At 36.7% G+C, this 19,917-nt stretch overlaps 1 pseudogene; it reads left to right on the top strand.

Annotated features, from left to right (window-relative positions):
* The first annotated feature begins 10,053 nt into the window (after positions 1 to 10,053).
* LOC124076174 (E3 ubiquitin-protein ligase RNF213-like) overlaps positions 10,054 to 19,917 on the top strand; it is a 36,261-nt pseudogene continuing 26,397 nt past the window's right edge.

Below are 19,917 nucleotides of genomic sequence, written 5' to 3' on the forward strand. Positions count from 1 at the left end.
GGATGGATGCAGAGCTCTGCTGCCTCTCCTGGGGCATTATGAGGAGCCCATTACAGAAGGAGAAACTTCATCCCCACCATGTTGATAGGTATGCCCTAGATCTGGCTACTGTTAGACCAAAAAACATCTACTTCAATAGTGAAGAAATGGTAATAAGAAGTAAGAAGTTATTGTACATGATATCCTAAGTGATGAATAATTATTTGCTATATATAGGTACAGGATATTTGTATGTCAATTTGATTTACTATGTAATCTTTTGGTGCTGATAATGTTCAATTTAGAAAGTAAAACAGATACTTCCTAATGGCCAACAATGTTCACACTCTGATGTCAGTGTCCTGTGATTTTCTTCCCCAGTGCACTAGAGTTAGTTGTCCTAGGTTTTGGCTGGAGACACTTGTATTCTTGGTACTTTGTTTCATCCTCCTCTCTTTCTCTATTTTGCATTATGGCTTTGTCTCAATGTTTCTGTTTATTTGTCTTCCTGCTCATCAAGTCTACTGCTTTCACTGCTAAAGCTTTGAAAATTCTAACATCTTATTGGGAGTTCTTACTAGTGAATTCTTAGGATATGACTTTTCCACAAATATATATTGTCTGTGGCTCCTGCTTTGGTAAGTGTGCCACTCATTTTACCCCAGCTTGGCTCCAGTCATTTCTTCTCCTTCTCCAAACTTGTCTTCCAGCTCTTTAATGTCTTAACCATGGGGCAAATTCCATAGGAAATAGTATTTTAAGATGTGTTTTGAAATTGTGGTATTTATACACAATGCAATGTTACTCAAGTATAAAGAAGAATGAAATTGTGATATTTTCCAGTAAAAGAATGGAACTGGAGACTGTCCTGCAAATGAAATAAGCCAATCCCAAAAGGCAAAGGCCAAGTGTTCTCTCTGATAGGCAAATGCTAATACATAAGGAGAGGGGAGGGAAAAATAGAAATACTTTGGATTCCACAAAGGAGAATGAAGGGAAGTGAGCAGGGATAAGAATGGGAAAGACAATAGAATGACTTGGACATCACATTCCTATGTTCACATACGGATAGACAACCAGTGTAACTCCACATCATGTACAACCACGTGAATGGGAAGTGATGCTATGTGTTTGTGTAATATGTCATAATACATTCTACTGTGATGTATAGTTAAGAAAAACAAATTTTTTAAAAAGGCCTTCTGTGAGCCCTGAAAAGCAATGTGTCCTTGTTATTCTTACAAGATCTCCTTCAATTTTTTTTAATCTTTTAGGATCATTTGCCTGGTTGAGTTGTCTTGTATATGTCTGAGTTTTTTTTTTTTTCCTAGATGGTAAATTTTGAGGGATTTCTTAAAACTATGGTATAAATTTATGTATAAGCATAAACATAAATGTATATATTGCATGAGGAATTGATCCATTTATGGTTGACCATTGAGCTACATCCTCAATGGTGGCAGTGGTAGAAGCACTGGCTCACCATAGAGGGAGGGAAAACTGTGGACAGATTTGATATGGAAAAGAACCTGAGATCAGAAAAGCAGCCTGAACTTAGCTGATCCAGAGTCTGCACCATGAATTGGTGTTTTAAAAAGGGGTTTGTTTCTCTCAACTGCCCATTTTGAACCAATGCAGGAGACATCTTCAAGCAGCCACACTACAGGTGCTGCTGTGGGAGCATGGATATCACAGCAAGCTTTGACATATTGCCCCAGCAATCACCTACCATGTGATCCAGAGTGTACCTAGCAGAACATGAGTGAAACAGGCACTGGTACTGGCCTAAAAACAGACATATAGAACAATGGTATAAAACAGAAAAGAGACAAAACCAAACAGATACAGTCATTGTATCCTTATTAAAGGTGCCAAAAACATACATTGGAGATATACAGCCTTTTTTACAAATGCTGCTGGGACAACTGTTTGTATGTAAAAGAATAAAATGAGACCCTTATCTCGGACCCTGAAATCAACTCAGTCTGGATCAATGACTTCAAACTTTGACCAGAATCTATGCAACTTCTAGAAGAAAATGTAGGGTCAAGACTCCAGCTTTTAGGCACAGGCATTGAATTTCTCAATAGAACCCCTAAAGCCCAAGAAATGCTGCTAAGGGTTAATAAGTGAGATGACATCAAATTAAGGAAGCAATTATAAATGTGAAGAGAGAACCCACAGAATGGGATAAAGTCTTTACTAACTACTATTCTGACCCAGGATTAATGTCTAGAATATATACAAAGTTCAACAAACTTAACAATAGAAAACCAAATTACCCAGTTAATAAATAAGGGAATGAATTAAACAGATACTTCTCAAAAGAAGAAATAGAAATAGACAAGAAATGATTGAAAATGTTCAACATAATTAGCAATTAGGGAAATGTAAAGCAAAACTACACTCAGATTTCATCTCACACCAGTTGGAATGTCAGTAATCAAGAATAAAAATAATAATGAATAGGAGGTACACTAAGCTGCCACTGCGTGGGTGAAATGTGAAGCCTGTGACACTGGGCCAGCCCTGGTTCTGGTGGCTGGAGGTAAAAAATATATTTCAAAAAAGCCCCATAGAACACTATCATCAGCTCCAAACTCATAGTAAAGTTAGCCATGGAAAAACTTATTGGAACCTCATTAGATCTGACTATAACTGGCATTCTCAAGAATTCTTTCTATCAAAAAGTAGCAGGAATGAAAATCAAAGATATATTCCTACCACTTCAAGAAGTTCCTGTAAAAGCCAACAATGTCTAGCAGATCAGTTAGTTTCTTTCATTATCAAGCAAATATTCAAGCCACCAACACAGAAGAGATCACAAAAATGTCTTTTTATCAACGTTTTTCACAGTGACATGTTAGAGTCATGGAATCAGTTCTGTGAGTAACTGTGAGAATGTTTTTAAAAGAAAATAAAATAAAAAGTCCCAGACTGCTTTGTATAGATCTTTCGCCTAAATTATGCACATCTTTAGGAATATTGAGATTCAATTTAATATATGAGAAAACTATTGATAGAATGAATATGATAAATAGAGTATATATTGACTAAGGAATGGCCTTCAGTAATTTGTTAATGAGTGTCACTTGGTGTCCATGACAACATGGTTAATGTGCAGTCTGGCTTTATATTACCATGACTTGCAACTGGATGTGAATTCTGAGATTGATTTGCAGAATTTCAGTATATTTTTTGTAAAGATGTTATAAATATATAGGCTATATATTTTTTCCTTTTATTTATTTATTTTTGAATTACTAGCAATTATAACATTTTAATCAAACTTGAATAAATTATTGTTAAAATGGATCATTTCTTTATTAGAAGAAAGAGGAATAATGAAATGAAATGTCAGAAAGTATGTTCTGCAACTGGAAGTTTGAAAATTGATGCAATTGTAAAGATATTGACTATAATCTTCCAAATTCAACTTTTTCATTTGAGCCACATTTCAAAAAGAAGAAAAAGTAAGTACAAGAGGTTATAATGAAGAATACTTAAATATGATTTTATCTTTTGGAGAAGATAATGCTAAGAGAAGATATCCAACCCCCCAAAAACAAATGCCAAATGTTTTTTTTTTTTTTTTTTTTTTTTTTTTTTTTTTCTGATATTAGGAGACTGATTTATAGTGGCATACAGAGAAGGAGCATGGGAGGAATAGAGGAACTTTACATAGGGCCGAGGGGTGGGAGGGCAAGGGAGGGGGCAGGGGGTTAGCAAGGGTGGTGGAATGTGATGGACATCATTATCCAATATACATGTGTGAAGACATGAATTGGTGTGAACATACTTTATATACAACCAGAGATATGAAAAATTGTGCTGTATTGTTGAGGGCCACAAATCAAGTCAAAATGGTGCCTGGCAGTTTGCCAGGAGGAGTGGTTTGTGAAGCAACACCAGTGAGCCATTAAGATGATGAGGATTCCTTATTGGCTGAATGCTGTATCCATATGATGTAATTATGTTAAGCTGTGTGTAATAAGTTAAGCATATATACCTCTGCTGTCTGGCAGAGAGGCGGCTCCTGCTACTTTGGGTGCCCACTACTTTGAGTTCCCACTCAGTTCCCGCTGAGTTCACTCAAAATAAAGTAGTTCCCGCTTCAACCTTCAAGTTTCTTGTAACCTGTTGCTGGACTATGGCACTGTATACGTGTAATAAGAATTGTAATGAATTATACTGTCATTTATTTTAAAAAATCAATTAAAAACATTCAAAAAAGATATAATATATATATATATATATATGGTTTTATCAAATGGAAAATACTTTTGAAAATGATAGGCCTCAGTGTATTATTTGTAATTATTTTCCTGCAAATGAAAGCTTAAAACCTTTAAATATAAGAGATACTTGGAAACTCAACTTGCTGATCTTTCATTGATAAGCCTCTTGAATATTTTTCAAAGAAAGAAAAAAAGACATAAAATTATCAACACAATTTTTATATTGCCCTACTGCCTCTGAGAAAGAATTAATCTCATTATATTTAGTTATATATAATGTGTCAAAAGAGAAAATGGCTCACACAATTGCTGAAAAAATATTCTTCCAGCATTTTTGGATATGGTATGTATATGTAATATTTGATGATAAGTCATCTGATAAATTAAAAACTAAACTCTATTTTTTATGCATTCATTTGTTGCCATACAGGTAGGGTGGTTGCATACTTTGGCTATATTATAAACTGTTGAGAGCCAAGGCTGGTCAGAATGATGCCTGGCATTTGCCAGAGGGAATGTTTGAAAGGTGACACCAGAGAACCATTGAGGTGATGATATGAATTAAGCTATATATAATTGCCATGATGCTGGATTGATTGTATTGTATATTTGACCATTACTGTCAGGCAATGGGGTGGCTCTTGCTGCCCCTGGCGCCCACTACTTTGGAGTTCTCACGCTAATTTGGAGTTCTCACGGGGATTCCCAGAGAGTTCCCATTGGTTGGAGAAGTGCCAGAGGAGGGATTTCTGGAAGGTGTGGGGGGTTTCTGGAAGGGCCAAGTGGGTGGCGTTGGTGGAAAAGCACACGAGCAGTGCCGGTGAGAGTTGAAATAAAGTAGTTGCTGTTTGAACTTACAAGGCTTTGTGGCAGCTTGTGACCAGCCAGACTGCGGCATTTAGTGGCCCATATGTGTGGCATAACATTCTAGCAATGTGTTTTTATCTTTGTGTGCTAACAATACATCATCCATATAGTGAAATATTTGTAGTTCAGAGTTTTGATTTCTAAGTGGGTGGATTGCTTTTTTTAACATAAATTTGACACATAGTTGGGCTGTTAGCCATCCCTTGAGGGAGTACTTTCCATTCATATCTCTGATCTGGACCTTCATGATTCAGTGCAGGGATAGTAAATGCAAAACATGAACTATCCTCAGGATGAATTGGAATTGAAAAAAAAAATCTTTAATATATATAGCTAAAACATACCAGGTTTTTGGCAAAGCAGACAATTGGGGACTCCCCGATTGAGCAGGTCCCATAATAACCATCTCATTATTAATGGCTCTTAAATCTTGCAATAATCTCCATTTACCAGATTTTTTTAATGACAAAACTGGGAGTATTATGGGGAGATACAGAAGGTTGTATATGTCCCTCTGCTAATTGTTGTTTGACCAGGTCATAGGCTACTTGTATCCTTCTTTAGTCAGGGGCAACTGAGGAACCCATACTGGTCTTTCTGATTTCCAAATAATGTTTATTGTCTCAGTGACCCCTTCTGAAAACCCAATCCATGTCTATTTATTCCTTGATCTATTTTAATTAGTGCTGCTATACCTCTTTCTTGTTCTCCTAATCTTGTTTCTTTCCTAAAACCTTGTCTAGCCCTAATAGTGGGCACATTTGGATTGATGATATTTGTTAATATCAAACCTAATTGATCCAGGACATCTCGTCCCCATAAATTTATAGGAAGATGATGCAATATATATGGCTGTATAGTTCCTTCACATCCTTCATGATTCTTCCAATCTAATACCATTGCACTTCTATGGGGATTAGTTGCCACTCCTAGGCCTCAAAGCATTTGAGTGGCCTGTAGTAATGGCCAATGTATCTGCCATTCTTGAGGCGATATGATGTTAAGGTCTGCACCTGTGTCAAGTACCCCATTAAATTCATGTCCTTGAATATTTACTTTTTGGGCAAGAGTCTAAATTTAAAGACAGCATAGCCAATTTACACCTGTGGAGCCTAGTCCCCTGGAACCTCTTTCTACAGTATGACTGGAAAATTTATCATGCGGGATGGGTATTATTAATAACTGTGCTATTCTATCTCCTGGTGAAATTACTGATATACCTCTTGGAGAACTAGCTATAATTTTTATTTCACCTACATAATCAGGATCAATTACCCCATGACTTATCATAAGTCCTTTTAGAGTTGAAGAACTGCTTCCTAATAATAAGCCTACTGTTCCTTGAGGAAGAGGACCTTTTACCCCTGTGGAAATGATTTGAACTCCTATCTCTGGAGTTAGTATTGCTCTGGCAGAGGAGCAGATGTCCAATCCTGCACTTCCTCTACTTTATCTGATGAGAGATCTAAAGGACAATGTGTTCTGGGCACTACATTGATGGTTTCACTGGGTTCCTCCAGTGCCCCGTATATTTGTGGTTGTGGGCCCCGGAGCATTGGGCCCTCCGTCTGTTTTTTGGCAATGGAGCCTGAGGCTTTTCTACATGATATCATGGGTAAACACCTGGTCCTTTTCCGGTTTTTGATAATGAAATACCCTCTATGGTGGTTTGAGAACGGCATTCATTAGCCCAATGTCTCCCTCTATGGCATCTTGGGCAAATACCTTGTATTCTACTCCTTTGATACCTAGCTTTGTTAAACCCTCCCCCTATGGGGCAACTCCTTTTAAAAGGTCCTGTTTTTTCACTAATGTAGCATGTTTTCGGCCTGGCATCTAAAGCCTGTTGTACTGCAGCTGCCAAGACTTTTCCTTATTAATTAATGTCTCTACATAATTTAATATATGTGTTTAAATCTTCATGTTTCCATGGTCTAATGGCCTCCTTGAACCATCTATTTGCTTCCTCAAAGGCTAGCTGTTTAATTAATTGCTGCAGTCTGGCTGGGCACAAAATCACGAGCCACTCACAGCCTTGTAGATTCAAACAGCAATTCTTTAATCCCGAACTGTCACCAGCACTCTACACGCACGTTCTGGGGGAAATCCACATTCTCCACTAGGCTCTGAATCCCAAAATACTCTCTGAATCCCAGGAGAACTCAACAGGAACTCAAGGAGTGGGCGGGCGCTTGAGGCAGCAGGATACACCCTATTCCCAGCAGGGTACACTCTAAACCTGGACCCACCCTAATCCAGCAGGATCCTCCCTAAACCCGGATCCACCCTGGTCCTTGAGCTTAGGTTGATACCTTAGGTCCTTGTCTTAGGTTGATACCACTGCAATTGGATCATACCCGTCACTGACTACCGGTCCAGCATACAGCCATACTTGTGGATAGGCCTATGTACCAGTGGGGGGGTGAGGTTCTTTCCCTCACCTCTGTTGGCCCCCAAATTTTAGACCATCACTAGCAGAAGGGAGGAGGATACAGAAATGCCACGACACCAAGCCAATTGACAGCTCCTTTGGAAAAATTTCATCACTGGTGACACCATCAGCAAAGATATGCCAGCACTACCACAATTCGCTGCACCAAACGATAGTTCACAATGCATACAAGTGATACATTGTGAACATCTAGAGCATTTGGGCCCCTGGGTAAGGGTCGCAAAATAACCAGGACACAGGGGATGCAGAGCAAAGGCAGCAATTGCAACTGCATGCTGAGGTTTATTTGCAAGTTCCTTTTATCTACTTCTTCTAACAAAGCAAGCAATTCTTCAATATCACATTACCCACATTGCCCAAATATCATGCCTCAGCGGATACACAGAGCTAAATTCAGATCGTTCCTGTTTATTTGATAAGTACCCTCTTAAAGTTCTTTGTAGACATTATCTAGTCCCCTGAGGATGCATTTGTTTCTTTAGAATGTACTGTTCCCAGGATAAGTATGCAGGAAGCTTCTTCCTCTTGGTCAAACCATGCAGAACTTGTGACTTGCAATAAGGGGAAGAGAACTTTTCCTCCTCCTAATTGAGGTTTGCCTCAGCTGATCTAAATCACAACCACAGCTCTTGCAAAATGTCAGGCCTGAGGGAGCTAAACTCTGCACACTCAAACCCTAACAATTCCTTCCTTTTTCTTTTGTTTTTCTAAAACAGTTTTCCACAAAGTTAATATAGCATTTTGAGATGGTCTTATGCACATGCAATATATAATTACAAACAGGATAATAACTAAGCATAACACTATTCCCACTCCTCCAGCCATATAGGTAAGACTTTGAGCAATTCCTTTGGGATCTAATCCCTCTAACTGTTTTAAAAACAATTCAGCTCTGTGTGCAGCATCATCATGTTGAAACCCTTTTCCAAAAATTTCAAATATATCCTTTTGTAAAGCATCAATCATTAATTGAGCTGTTTCATTACCATCGAGATAATTTTGTATGGTACTCCATTCGTGTAAGCTTTGATTATATCGTACATTAGTTATACAGAAAGAAGTTGAATTCCAGTCACATTTTAATCTAATTTCCTGTTCTAAGGTGAGTATCTTTTTTCCTAACCAATTAACTCTCTGTTTTAAAATATCTATTTGAGTCTGAAGTCTAGAATCAATTTGAGCCTGGGATAGCCATAACTCATGCGAATCTTTATGCCATTCCTCAACAAAATGTTTTGTTTGTAAAGAAGTATGTAAAGCTATCCCTGAAACTGTAGCAACTGTAGTCACTGCAATAAGACTTAGAATTACAGCAACAACAACTCCCACAAACCGTTTAGTATGTTTTAACAATTGTCTAAAAAATTCCAAAACCAGAATATTTACAGGATCTTGGGACCATGGTCTTTGTAAATTTACAGGAAGCCAAATGTGAGAGTGCTGTTGTAACAGCACAATGGAATAACCAGAAGGAATAGAAACAGATGTATTAATACAGGTATACAATTTACAATTAAAGCATAAAATTCCCTCATCAAAAGTAACATTTCCAATTAAGAACAGGTATGGCATGGGCACACATATGGTTATATTATATTCTTTAAATACAGTAAAATTATAAGAAGCAGCAGATTGACTAGTCCCAGAGAAAGAGCCATTAGACAAAATTACAGGTTTAGTTGCAGCAGCAATTTTCCATAAATGTGTTTGTAAATGATGAGGGTACTGCACTGAAGCCAAGCGTGGATCAGCAATTCCGCCATCACCCCAGGCCATCAATTTGTCGTTCCGAATGGTGTCATTCCATCTCTCTTTCGGCGGGATTCTGTATGTAGAAGATAAATCACAAACAGTAATATTCCATTCTGAACAGTTTTTTAAGAACATCCTGTAAGGACCCCACATGATAATATTCTGAAATATGTTCCCAAATTTGCCTAAACATTCCTGCCATATGAAAGGGGAGTATCTCAAGTCCTGATAAGTAAAATCGTGGCACTCGGGGAACATAGGGCATTTTTGTTCAGTTATATCATCCCAGGTCATATTGACGGACCATGCAGACAACCGTAGTAAACGGGTTCGAGAACTATTACTCCAATTTCCAACTAGTATCCAATGTTGCCAATCTAATTGTAAGCAAGGAGGAACACCCAAGCATATAGGTTTACTGTTATTATTCTTATAAGTGAAATTAAATGATGTTACATCATAAATATTCATATATGTTAAATTGTTCCAAGGGGGAGATAAAAGAGCAGGAGAAGTATATAAGGTAATATCCATGTCACCCCAAGTAACAGGTTCCAGCAAAGGTGGATTGGGAATATAGGCCCAATAGTGAGTATTATTATTTTGTACCTCAGAAGCAGAAGACACTGTCAATAATGCACACATGGCCAGAAATAAATTTTCTCGGGTGCAACTCTTCCCTGTTCATTGCAGCACCTTTTGCCCTTCCCCACTCAGCTTTTTAATTTGACCCCACGTAGGTAAGGGAGAGAAATTAGGACGTCGATGACGTCAGGCCCCAAGATGAAGATGGCCATGCTGCCACCGGAACATCAAGCTCAGGATCTTGATTCCTCGGCTGGGGTAGTGGATAGGGTGCCCCCCTTGGTGCCGTTCTGATTGTGACGGGTCTGGATCCACCGCCCTGGGAGCCACTGCCGGTGTCCATTTTCTGTTGTAACATAAGCATAGCCCTTTCCTCTATAAAGTAAAATCTCTGGCTGCCATTCAGCATCTGCCACAATTTTTATCCAAATTGGTTCATGAACAATTTCTAAGGTTTTTTGCTCAAAATGCCATTCTGCTCTTGTCAATATTTCTCCTTGTGGAAGATTAAGGAAATTTAAAATAAATAAGGCTTGATGTAACAATGCTTTAGGTTGATTTTGTAAATGTCTAAACAAGTGCATATTTAAATCTGTCATTTTCCTCCTTTTTAATTTTTTTAATTTGTGTTTTAAGCGTAGCATGTACACGTGCTACTAAAGCTTGTCCTTGTGGATTATATTCTATTCCGGTTAGATGAACAATATCATATAATTTGCAAAAATCTTTAAAATTTTTACTAGTATAAGACGGACCATTATCAGTTTTAATCATAGCGGGAATTCCCATAATAGCAAATGTTTCCACTAAGTGTTGAATAACATGAAGGGTGGTTTCTCCAATTTGAGCGGTAGCCCACAAAAATTTAGAGTATGTGTCAATAGTAACATGAACACGAGAATATCGTCCAAACAAGGGAACATGTGTAACATCCATTTGCCATAATTCATTAGGTTGAATCCCTCTAGGATTTAATCCGGAAGGTACAATCCTAAGATGTAAAGGTCGACAAACTGGGCAATTTTTAATAATTTGTTTTGCTTGTTTATATGGAATCTTATATTTAATGTGTAAATGTCTGGCATTAGAATGAAACAGATTATGTTCTTCTTGAGGAGTTTTGAACATCACTAATTTGTCTACCTGAGCATTACCATATGTCAAAAATCGTGGTAATTTAGAGTGTGATCTAATATGATCTATAAATATGTGAGCATTACGAGCTTGTAAAAGTTTTTGTAAAGTAAGAAAAAGATTTTGTAGAGTAGGTTTATTAGAATAGACTACTGCAGTAAATATATTTTTAACTACTCCCATCGTGTATGCAGAGTCAGTAAGAATGTTAATATCTTGATTATCAAAATCATTTAAAACTTGAATGACTGCAAATAATTCATTTTGTTGGACAGATTGATAGTTTGTTATTTGAACCCAATATTGATTCTCTGTCCAATAAGCACTTTTAGTTTTTGATCCATCAGTAAACACAGTAACAACATTGTCTAAAGGATATTCACTAATAATATTATTGATTACAAATTGTTGACGTTTTAGCATGTCCCATAATTTGCCCTTGGGGAAATGATAGGAAATACCTTCGGTATATTCAGCCAACGCTATTTGTAGCATTTCAGTCATTTGTACCAAGTGAGTCCATTGGTCTTTAGGTAATGGGGTAATTATGTGAGAAATGTCATTGCCCGTCAAAGTTATACTTCTCTGTCTTCCTTGTTCAATTAATAATGCGATCTGGTCAGCATATGGCATAATATTTTTGGAGAATCTATGTTTTGTATAAATGTATTCTAAAGGAAGCTCATGCTGTCCCAGAACTGCAGTAGGTTATTGAAATGCATTTAAGATATAAAGAGAAATAGGGGCTTGCAAATCTATTCTCTGAAGGAATGCATTTTTAATGCGTTGTTCTACAAAGGTCAATTCATCAGAGGCTTCTTTAGTGATTATACTAGAGCTATTAAGTGCAGAATCTCCTTGTATCAATGAAAACAGAGGACCTAATTGATAAGTAGGTATCCCCAAAGAAGGTCATAACCAATTAATATCCCCCAATAATTTTTGAAAATCATTAAGTGTTTTTAAATTGTCTCTCCTGATTGATAATTTTTGAGGAATTATCTTTTGTCTAGTAACTGTATATCCCAAGTAATTGATGACATCCTCCTTCTGTATCTTTTCAGGGGCAATTATTAACCCATGAGGTTGAAAATAAATTGGCAATTTTTGTAATAAGTCATCAAGTTCCTGTTTATCAGGTCCTGAAAAGAGAATATCATCCATATAATGAGAAATATATAACTGAGGCCAATTTTTACGGATAGGTTTTAATGCTGCATCGACATAAATTTGACACATCGTAGGGGAATTCATCCTAAAGTGGACTGGGGCCAATTTTGGAGTTGGTGGAATGCCTGAGGCCTAGAACAAGGGAAATGCATGCCCCGCTGAGGCATCCAGATTGTCCTGGGAGGTGCTGTGCTGTTCAATGACATTGTGCAAGGGCCCTTGTTTCAGTTTCTCTTGAGACCCCTCAGTGCTCTTCTGCCCTGCCTCTGTGACCTGTGTTCTAGTTACCCTGCCTGGAGCCTTGTTGGTGGTATGTCTCCCCAGATCCTTGTGTTTCTCCATCTTGGTGCTTACTGTGGCTGAGGACCATGTTGTTCCTGCTGTCTGAATGGGTCATATCTTCCACTCTGGTTGGTTCCTTACTGCAGGAATGGCATCTGCTTGGTCACCTCATCACTTTGCCCAGATGGAGGCCCCAGGGTGGTTCTGTGAGCCTCGATGGGGGCAGGAATTGGCAGACCCAGGTTTTGTGGGTTCTGTAAAAGCACAAGTTGTGCAGCCCTCAGGGGCTCAGGAGAGGCCTCTCTAAAGAGGGGCCTGAACTGGAGTTACATGTGGTCCCTGGCAGATACCTCTGGAGTGCAAAGAGGGGCTGAGAGATGGTCAGGTCACCAGAGGCCTTGAGCCCCCAAAGGGGGTGGTTCGTCTTTGTGGTGGTGGAGGAGAGGAGGAGAGAAAGTGGCTGTCTGCACAGAGTTGCCAAGGGAAGAGGACTGGCTGGCCTTCAGGCCACATCCCTGAGGAGAGGGTGCCAGGAGTTTGCATTGCACCCTGGCTCAGGGTTCTCTGGAAGGTCTCTGCTCATGGGTCCGTTCTTCTCAACTGTACTTGACTGTTGAACTGTTTTCCATCTCCAGGACTGGGCACAGGCAGGTCTCTGTCAGCTGGAGATCTAGACTTAGAGCTCTAGGGAGTTCTCATGAATTCTTTTATTGTGGTTTCCTTCTTGCTGGGTTCACATCAGCAGCTGATGGGCCTCCTGGAATGGTTGTCTGATTTTCATAACATCTCTCCTGTTTAGGCTCTGCTTTCTGAGCCTTCTCAAACTTCTTGTGCAGCCTGGGCATTGAACTCTTCATTTCATCTCTCACATATATTTAATTTGAAGGCACTCTTTTTTCCTGTTTTTCCTTCTCCTTCTCCTTCTCCTTCTTTTTTGTAACAGGTATTGATACCAAAACGCTCTGAACTCTGAACTCAAGTGCACTTAAACACCGAGCCACATCCCCAGCCCTGTTTTATATTTTATTTATTTAGAAATAAAGAAATAAAAAATAAAATAAATAAAATATTTCTTTTTTATTGGTTCTTTTTAGTTATACATAGAAATAGAATATGCTGGCATAATTATAAAAGCATGGAATATAATTTATTCTAATTCAATCCCCAGTAATTTTCTTTACCTTAATTTTCTCCCACTCCCTGTTTCTTTCCCTCTACACTACTGATCATTTTGCTATTTACTTAAGAGTTTTTTAAAATTAGTATCTTGTGGATATACAGAATGGTGAGATTCAGTGTGGTACATTCATGGAATATTCACACAGGTATATAGGAAAGTTAAGTTGCATTCATTATACTGACTTTTCCTATCCCTTCCCCCTCCCTTATATTCATACACTTTTGTCTACTCTTCTGATCTTACTTTGATTATTTTTAATGCCCCCCTTATTTTGAATTAGTTTCCACATGTCAGACATAATATTCAACCTTTAACTTTTGGGCTGTAGCTTATTTAACTTATGATAGTCTCCATTTCTGTCCATTAACCAAAAAAAACATAAAATATTTTTTCATTATAACTGAGTAATTGTAACAGTCCATTGTGTACATTTACCACATTTTCTTTATTCCTTTGTCCAAGGGCACTGAGGTTGGCTCCATTGCTTATCTATTGTGAATTGAGCTGCTATAAACATTGATGTGGTTGAATCACTGTAGTATGTTGAATTTTTTGAGATTGCATTTTTTTTGGTTCTTTTTAGTTACAAATGACAGTAGAATTCAATTTGATGTAATTGTATAAGCATGGATTATATCTTTTTTTGGTGGACTGAGTAATTTCTTTTTTATTATTATATTTATTTTTTATTTGTTCTACTTAGTAGTACATGATAGGAGAATGCATTTCAATTTATCATACACAACTGGAGCACAACATTTCAATTATCTGGTTGTACATTGTGTAGAGATGCATCATTTGTGCAATCATATATGTACCTAGGGTAATGATTTCCATCTCATTCCACCATCTTTTCTACCCTCATAACCCCTACCCAACCTCCCCTTTGCCCAATCCAAAGATCCTTCATTCTTCCCGTCCTCCCCCCATCATAGATCAGAATCCACTAAAGGGAGAAAACATTCCACCTTTAGTTTTTTGGGATTGGCATACTTAGCTTAGCATTTTATTCTTAAACTCTAACCATTTACATACAAATGTTACAATTTTATTCTCTTTTAATGCTGAGTAATATTCCATTGTGTGTGTATGTGTGTGTTTGTGTGTGTGTGTGTGTGTGTGTTTGTGTATACATGTATACCACAGCTTCTTTATTCACTCATCTTTTGATGGACCTCTAGGTTGGTTCCACAGTTTAGCTATTGTGACTTCAGCTGCTATAAACATTTGTGTGGCTATGTCACTATACTATGCTGATTCTAAGTCCTTTGAGTATAGACTGAGGAATAGAATAGCTGGGTCAAATGGTGGTTACATTCCCAATTTTCAAAGAAAACTCCTTACTGCTTTCCAAAGTGGACACACCAATTTTTAGTCTCACCAGCAATGTATGAGTGTAGCTTTTTCCCCACATCCTTGCCAATACTCATTATTGCTTTTATTCTTGATAACTGTCATTCTGATTGGGGTAAGATGAAATCTTAGAGTAGTATTGATTTGCATTTTTCTAATTACTAAAGATGTTGGATATATATATATATATATATATATATATATATATATATATATATATATATATATATATATATTTGTTGATTTATTGTATATCTTCTTCTAAGAAGTGTCTGTTCAGTTCCTTATCCCATTTGTTGACTGGGTTGTTTAGGTTTTTTTTTTTTTTTTTTGGTATTTTTTTTTTTTTTTTTTTTTAATTCTTTCTATATCCTGGAAATTAGCACTCTATCTGACGAGTGTGTGGTAAAATTTTGCTCCCATATCTCACTGATTGTTTCTTTTGCTGAGAACAAGCTTTTCAGTTTGAATCCATTTCATTTATTGATTCTTGATTTTCTTTCTCATACCTTAAGGGTCTTGTTAAGAAATTCGGGGACTAATCTGACATGATGAAGATTTGGACCTACTTTTTATTCTGTTAGGTACAGTGTCTCTGGTATAATTTCTAGGTCCTTTATCCACTATGAGTTGAGTTTTGTGCATGGTAAGAAATAGAAGTTTAATTTCATTTTTCTACAGAGGATTTCCAGCTTTCCCAGCACCATTTGTCGAAGAGGCTATCCTTTCTCCAGTGTATGTTTTTGGCACCTTTGTCTAGTATGAAAAACCTGTATTTATGTGGGTTGGTCTCTGTATCTTCTATTCTGTACCATTGGTCTGCATGTCTATTTTGGTGCCAATACTAAACTGTCTTTGTTATTATTGTTCTGCAGTAAAGTTTAAGGTCTGGTATAGTGATGCCCCCCACTTGACTTTTCTTGCCAAGGATTGCTTTGGCTATTCTGGGTCTCTTATTTTTTCAAATGAATTTTATGATAATTTTTTTAGTTCTATGAAGAATTTTATTGGGATTTTAATAGAAAGTGCATTAAAACTGTGCAACAATTTGAGTAGTATGTCCTTTTGATAATATTAACTCTGTCTATCCAAGAGCATGGGAGATCTATCCATCTTCTAAGGTCTTTTTCAGTTTCCTTCTTTAGTGTCCTGTAGTTTTCAGGTATTTCACCTCTTTTGTTAGGTCAATTCCCAAATATTTTATATTTTTGAGGCTATTTTGAATGGGGTAGTTTTTCAAATTTCTCTTTAAGTGGATTAATCACTTATGTATAGAAATGCATTTGATTTATGGGTATTGATTTTATATCCTGATACTTTGCTGAATTAATTTATTAGCGCTAGAAGTTTTCTGGTGGAATTTTTTGGATATTCTATATATAGAATCATGTTGTCAGCAAATAGTGATAGTTTACGTTCTTTTTTTCTTGTGCATATCCCTTTAATTTCCTCTGTTTTTCTGATTGTTCTGGCTAGAATTTCGAGGACTATGTTGAATAGAAGTGGTAAAAGAGGGCATCCCTGTCCTGGTTCAGTTTTTAGAGGTAATGATTTGAGTATTTTTTTCATTTAAAATGATGCTGGCCTTGGAATTAACATACATAGCTTTTACAATGTTGAGGTCTGATCCTAATATTCCCAGTTTTTCTAGTGTTTTGAACATGAAGGTGTGCTGTATTTTGTCAAATGCTTTTTCTGCATCTATTGAGATGATCATATGATTCTTGTCTTTAAGTCTATTGATGTGATGTATTACATTTACTGATTCCATAATGTTGAACCAACCTTACATCCCTGGGGTGAATCCCATTTGATCGTCTTGTACTCTTTTTAATATGTTTTTATATGTGATTGGCCAGGATTTTATTGAGAATTTTTGTGTCTGTTCATTAAGGATATTTGTCTGAAGCTTTCTTTCCTTGATGTGTCTTTGTCTGGTTTTGGTATTAGGGTGATGTTAGCCTCATAGAATGAGGTTTCCTCCCTTTCTGTTTCATGGAATAATTTGAGGAGTACTAGTATTAGTTCTTCTTAGAAAGTATTGTAGAACTCAACTGAAAATTCATCTGGTCCTGGGATTTTCTTTGTTGGTAGGCTTTTGATGGTGTCTTCTATTTCCTTGATTGAAATTGATTTAAAATGTGTAAGTCCTCCTGATTCAGAGAGAATAGAACATATGTTTCTAGAAATTTGTTGAGGTCATCGAGATCTTCTGTTTACTGGAGTATAAATTTCAAAACACTTTCTAATAATCTTCTGTATTTTAGTAATGTCCATCATGATATTTCCTTTTTCATCATGAATTTTAGTAATTTGAATTTTCTCTCTCCTTCTCTTTGTTAGCCTGGCTAAAGTTTATTAATTTTATTTATATTTAAAAAAAACATTTTATTTTGTCAACTTTCTGAATTGTCTCTTTGTTTTAATTTTATTGTTTTCAGCTCTGATTTTAATTATTTCATGTCTTCTACTAGTTTTGGTGTTGATTTGTTCTTCTTTTTTAATGGCTTGAGATGTAATTTGAGGTCATATATTTGTTGACTTTTTATTCTTTTAATGAATGAGCTTACTGCAATCAACTTTCCTCTTAGCACTGCCTTCATAGTGTCCCAGAGATTTTATATGATGTGTTGATATTCTCATTTACCTCTAGGGATGCTTTTAAATGCTCCTTCATGTCTTCTGCTACCCATTTCTCTTCTAATATCATATTATTTAGTCTCCAGCTATTGGAGAAGCTTTTTTTTTAAAATTTTATCATTGATTTCTACTTTCATTTCATTATGCTATGATAGAATACAGGGTAGTATCTCTATTTTTTGTATTTGCTGAGAGTTGCTTTGTGGCCTAATATATGGTCTATTTTAGAGAAGGATCCATGTGTTCCTGAGAAGAAGATGTATTTACTCAATGATAGATAAAATACTCTTTATGCCTGTTATGTATAAATCATTAATTATATTATTGAGTTCTGTAGTTTCTTTGTTTAGTTTTTGTTGGTGAAACAGGTGTGCTGAAGTCATGCAGTATGATTGTGTTGTGATCAATTTCTTCTTGAAATTGAGAAGGTTTTTTTTCATATACATAGAACTTCCATTGTTTGGGGCATAGATATTTATGATTGTTATGTTTTGTTGATGTATGGTTCCCTTAAGCTATATCAAATGTCCTCTTTACCTCTTCTTAGTAACTTTGATTTGATGTCTATTTTATCCATTAGTACACGGAAACTCCTGCTTGTTTACCTGGCCTATGTGAGTGGTATGTTTTTCCCCCATCCTTTCACTTTCACCTTCAGTATGTGAATGTCTTTTCCTATGAGATGAGTCTCTTGAAAGCAGCATGTTTTTGGATTTTTTAAAAATCCAATCTGTAAATCTATATCTTTTGAATGATGAGTTTAGACCATTCACACTCAGGATTATTATTGATACATTGTTTGTATTCCTGGTGATTTTGGTTTATTTTTGGTTTTTAACTTGACTTGGTTTCTCATTTGAGTGGATTTTCCTTTAATGTAGTTCCTCCTTTTACTGATTTTCATTGTTATTTTTTATTTCCTCCTCATGGAACATTTTGTCAAGAATATTCTGTAGTGCAGGCTTTTTCATTGTAAATTCTTTAATTTTTATCATGGAAGATTTTTATTCTGTCATCAAATCTGAGGCTTAATTTTGGTGGGTACAAGATTCTTGGTTGGCATCCATATTCTTTCAGAGCTTGATATATGTTGTTCCAGGATCTCCTAGCTTTGAAGGTCTCAGCTGAGAAATCTACTAAGATACGAATTCTTCTCTCCCTATATGTAATCTAAAAATTTAATCTTGTGGTTTTTAAAATTCTATCCTTTATCTATATGCTAGACATTTTCATTGTAATGTGGCTTGTTGTGGATTTCTTGTAATTTTGTATATTTGCTTTCCTGAAAGCCTTTTGTTTTTAATTTTCCAATTCATTCTTCATGCTTGGGAGATTTCCTATTATTACTTCATTGAAGATATTGTGCATTCATTTGGTTTGTATCTCAGTGTGTTCCCCTATCCCAGTAATTCTTATATTTGGTCTTTTTCATGTTTTCCCATCATTCTTGAAAGTTCTGTTTACAGTTTCTCACCATCTTCACTGTGTGATCAACTTTATTTTCAAGATTAAATATTTTGTCTTCATTGCCTAAGGTTCTGTTTTCCAAGTATCTAGTGTACTGTTGGTGCTTTCTACTAATTTTTTTATTTGGTTTATTGTTTCCTTCACTTCAAGGATTTCTGTTTGTTTGTTTTTTTCCCACAGTCTCCATGTTTTTCTTGAAGCAAACTTTTGTTACCTGTATTTCCTCTCATATCTCTTTGGTGGAACAGTAAACTGTTGTCTGTATTTGCTCCTTTAATTCATTCTTTGCTCTGCAGATCATTTTAATTATGTACATTTGGAATGGAATGTCAATGGAATCTATTATTGTATCAGCTTGGTGTGTTTCAAGCACTTTCCTCCCTTGTTTCTTCATGTCATCCATGTGTCTTCCTCTCTGGCAGTGTGGATTTGAGGTATTATAGTTTCTAAATTATAATCATGTAGTGACCCTGCCTACTACCAATACATTGCCTGTAGGAACCTGGAAGATGGTCTTGTTGGTCCTGCCTGTTGTCACTAAATGGAAGCCAGGGGAAAGCCACCCCATGCATTGGTAGATGGGGCCATAGAATGGTCACACTCCTCCTTCCGTGGAGTGGGCTGAGATCACTGTTGTCTGCTCCACCTCCTTCTGTGTGGCAGGAAGGCTGAAGTCACTGTCATCTGCTCCTTGTATTTTATTTAGAGAGAGAGTCTCACTGAGTTGTTTGGAATCTCGCTTTTGTTGAAGCTGAGTTTGAACTTGTGATCCTCCTGCCTCAGCCTCTAAAGCTAATGGAATTACAGGCATATGCCAC

This window comes from Marmota monax, unplaced genomic scaffold (genome assembly GCF_021218885.2).
Source record: "Marmota monax isolate L192 unplaced genomic scaffold, Marmota_monax_Labrador192_F-V1.1 WCK01_AAM20220418_F8-fsc00828, whole genome shotgun sequence".
NCBI lineage: Eukaryota > Metazoa > Chordata > Mammalia > Rodentia > Sciuridae > Marmota > Marmota monax.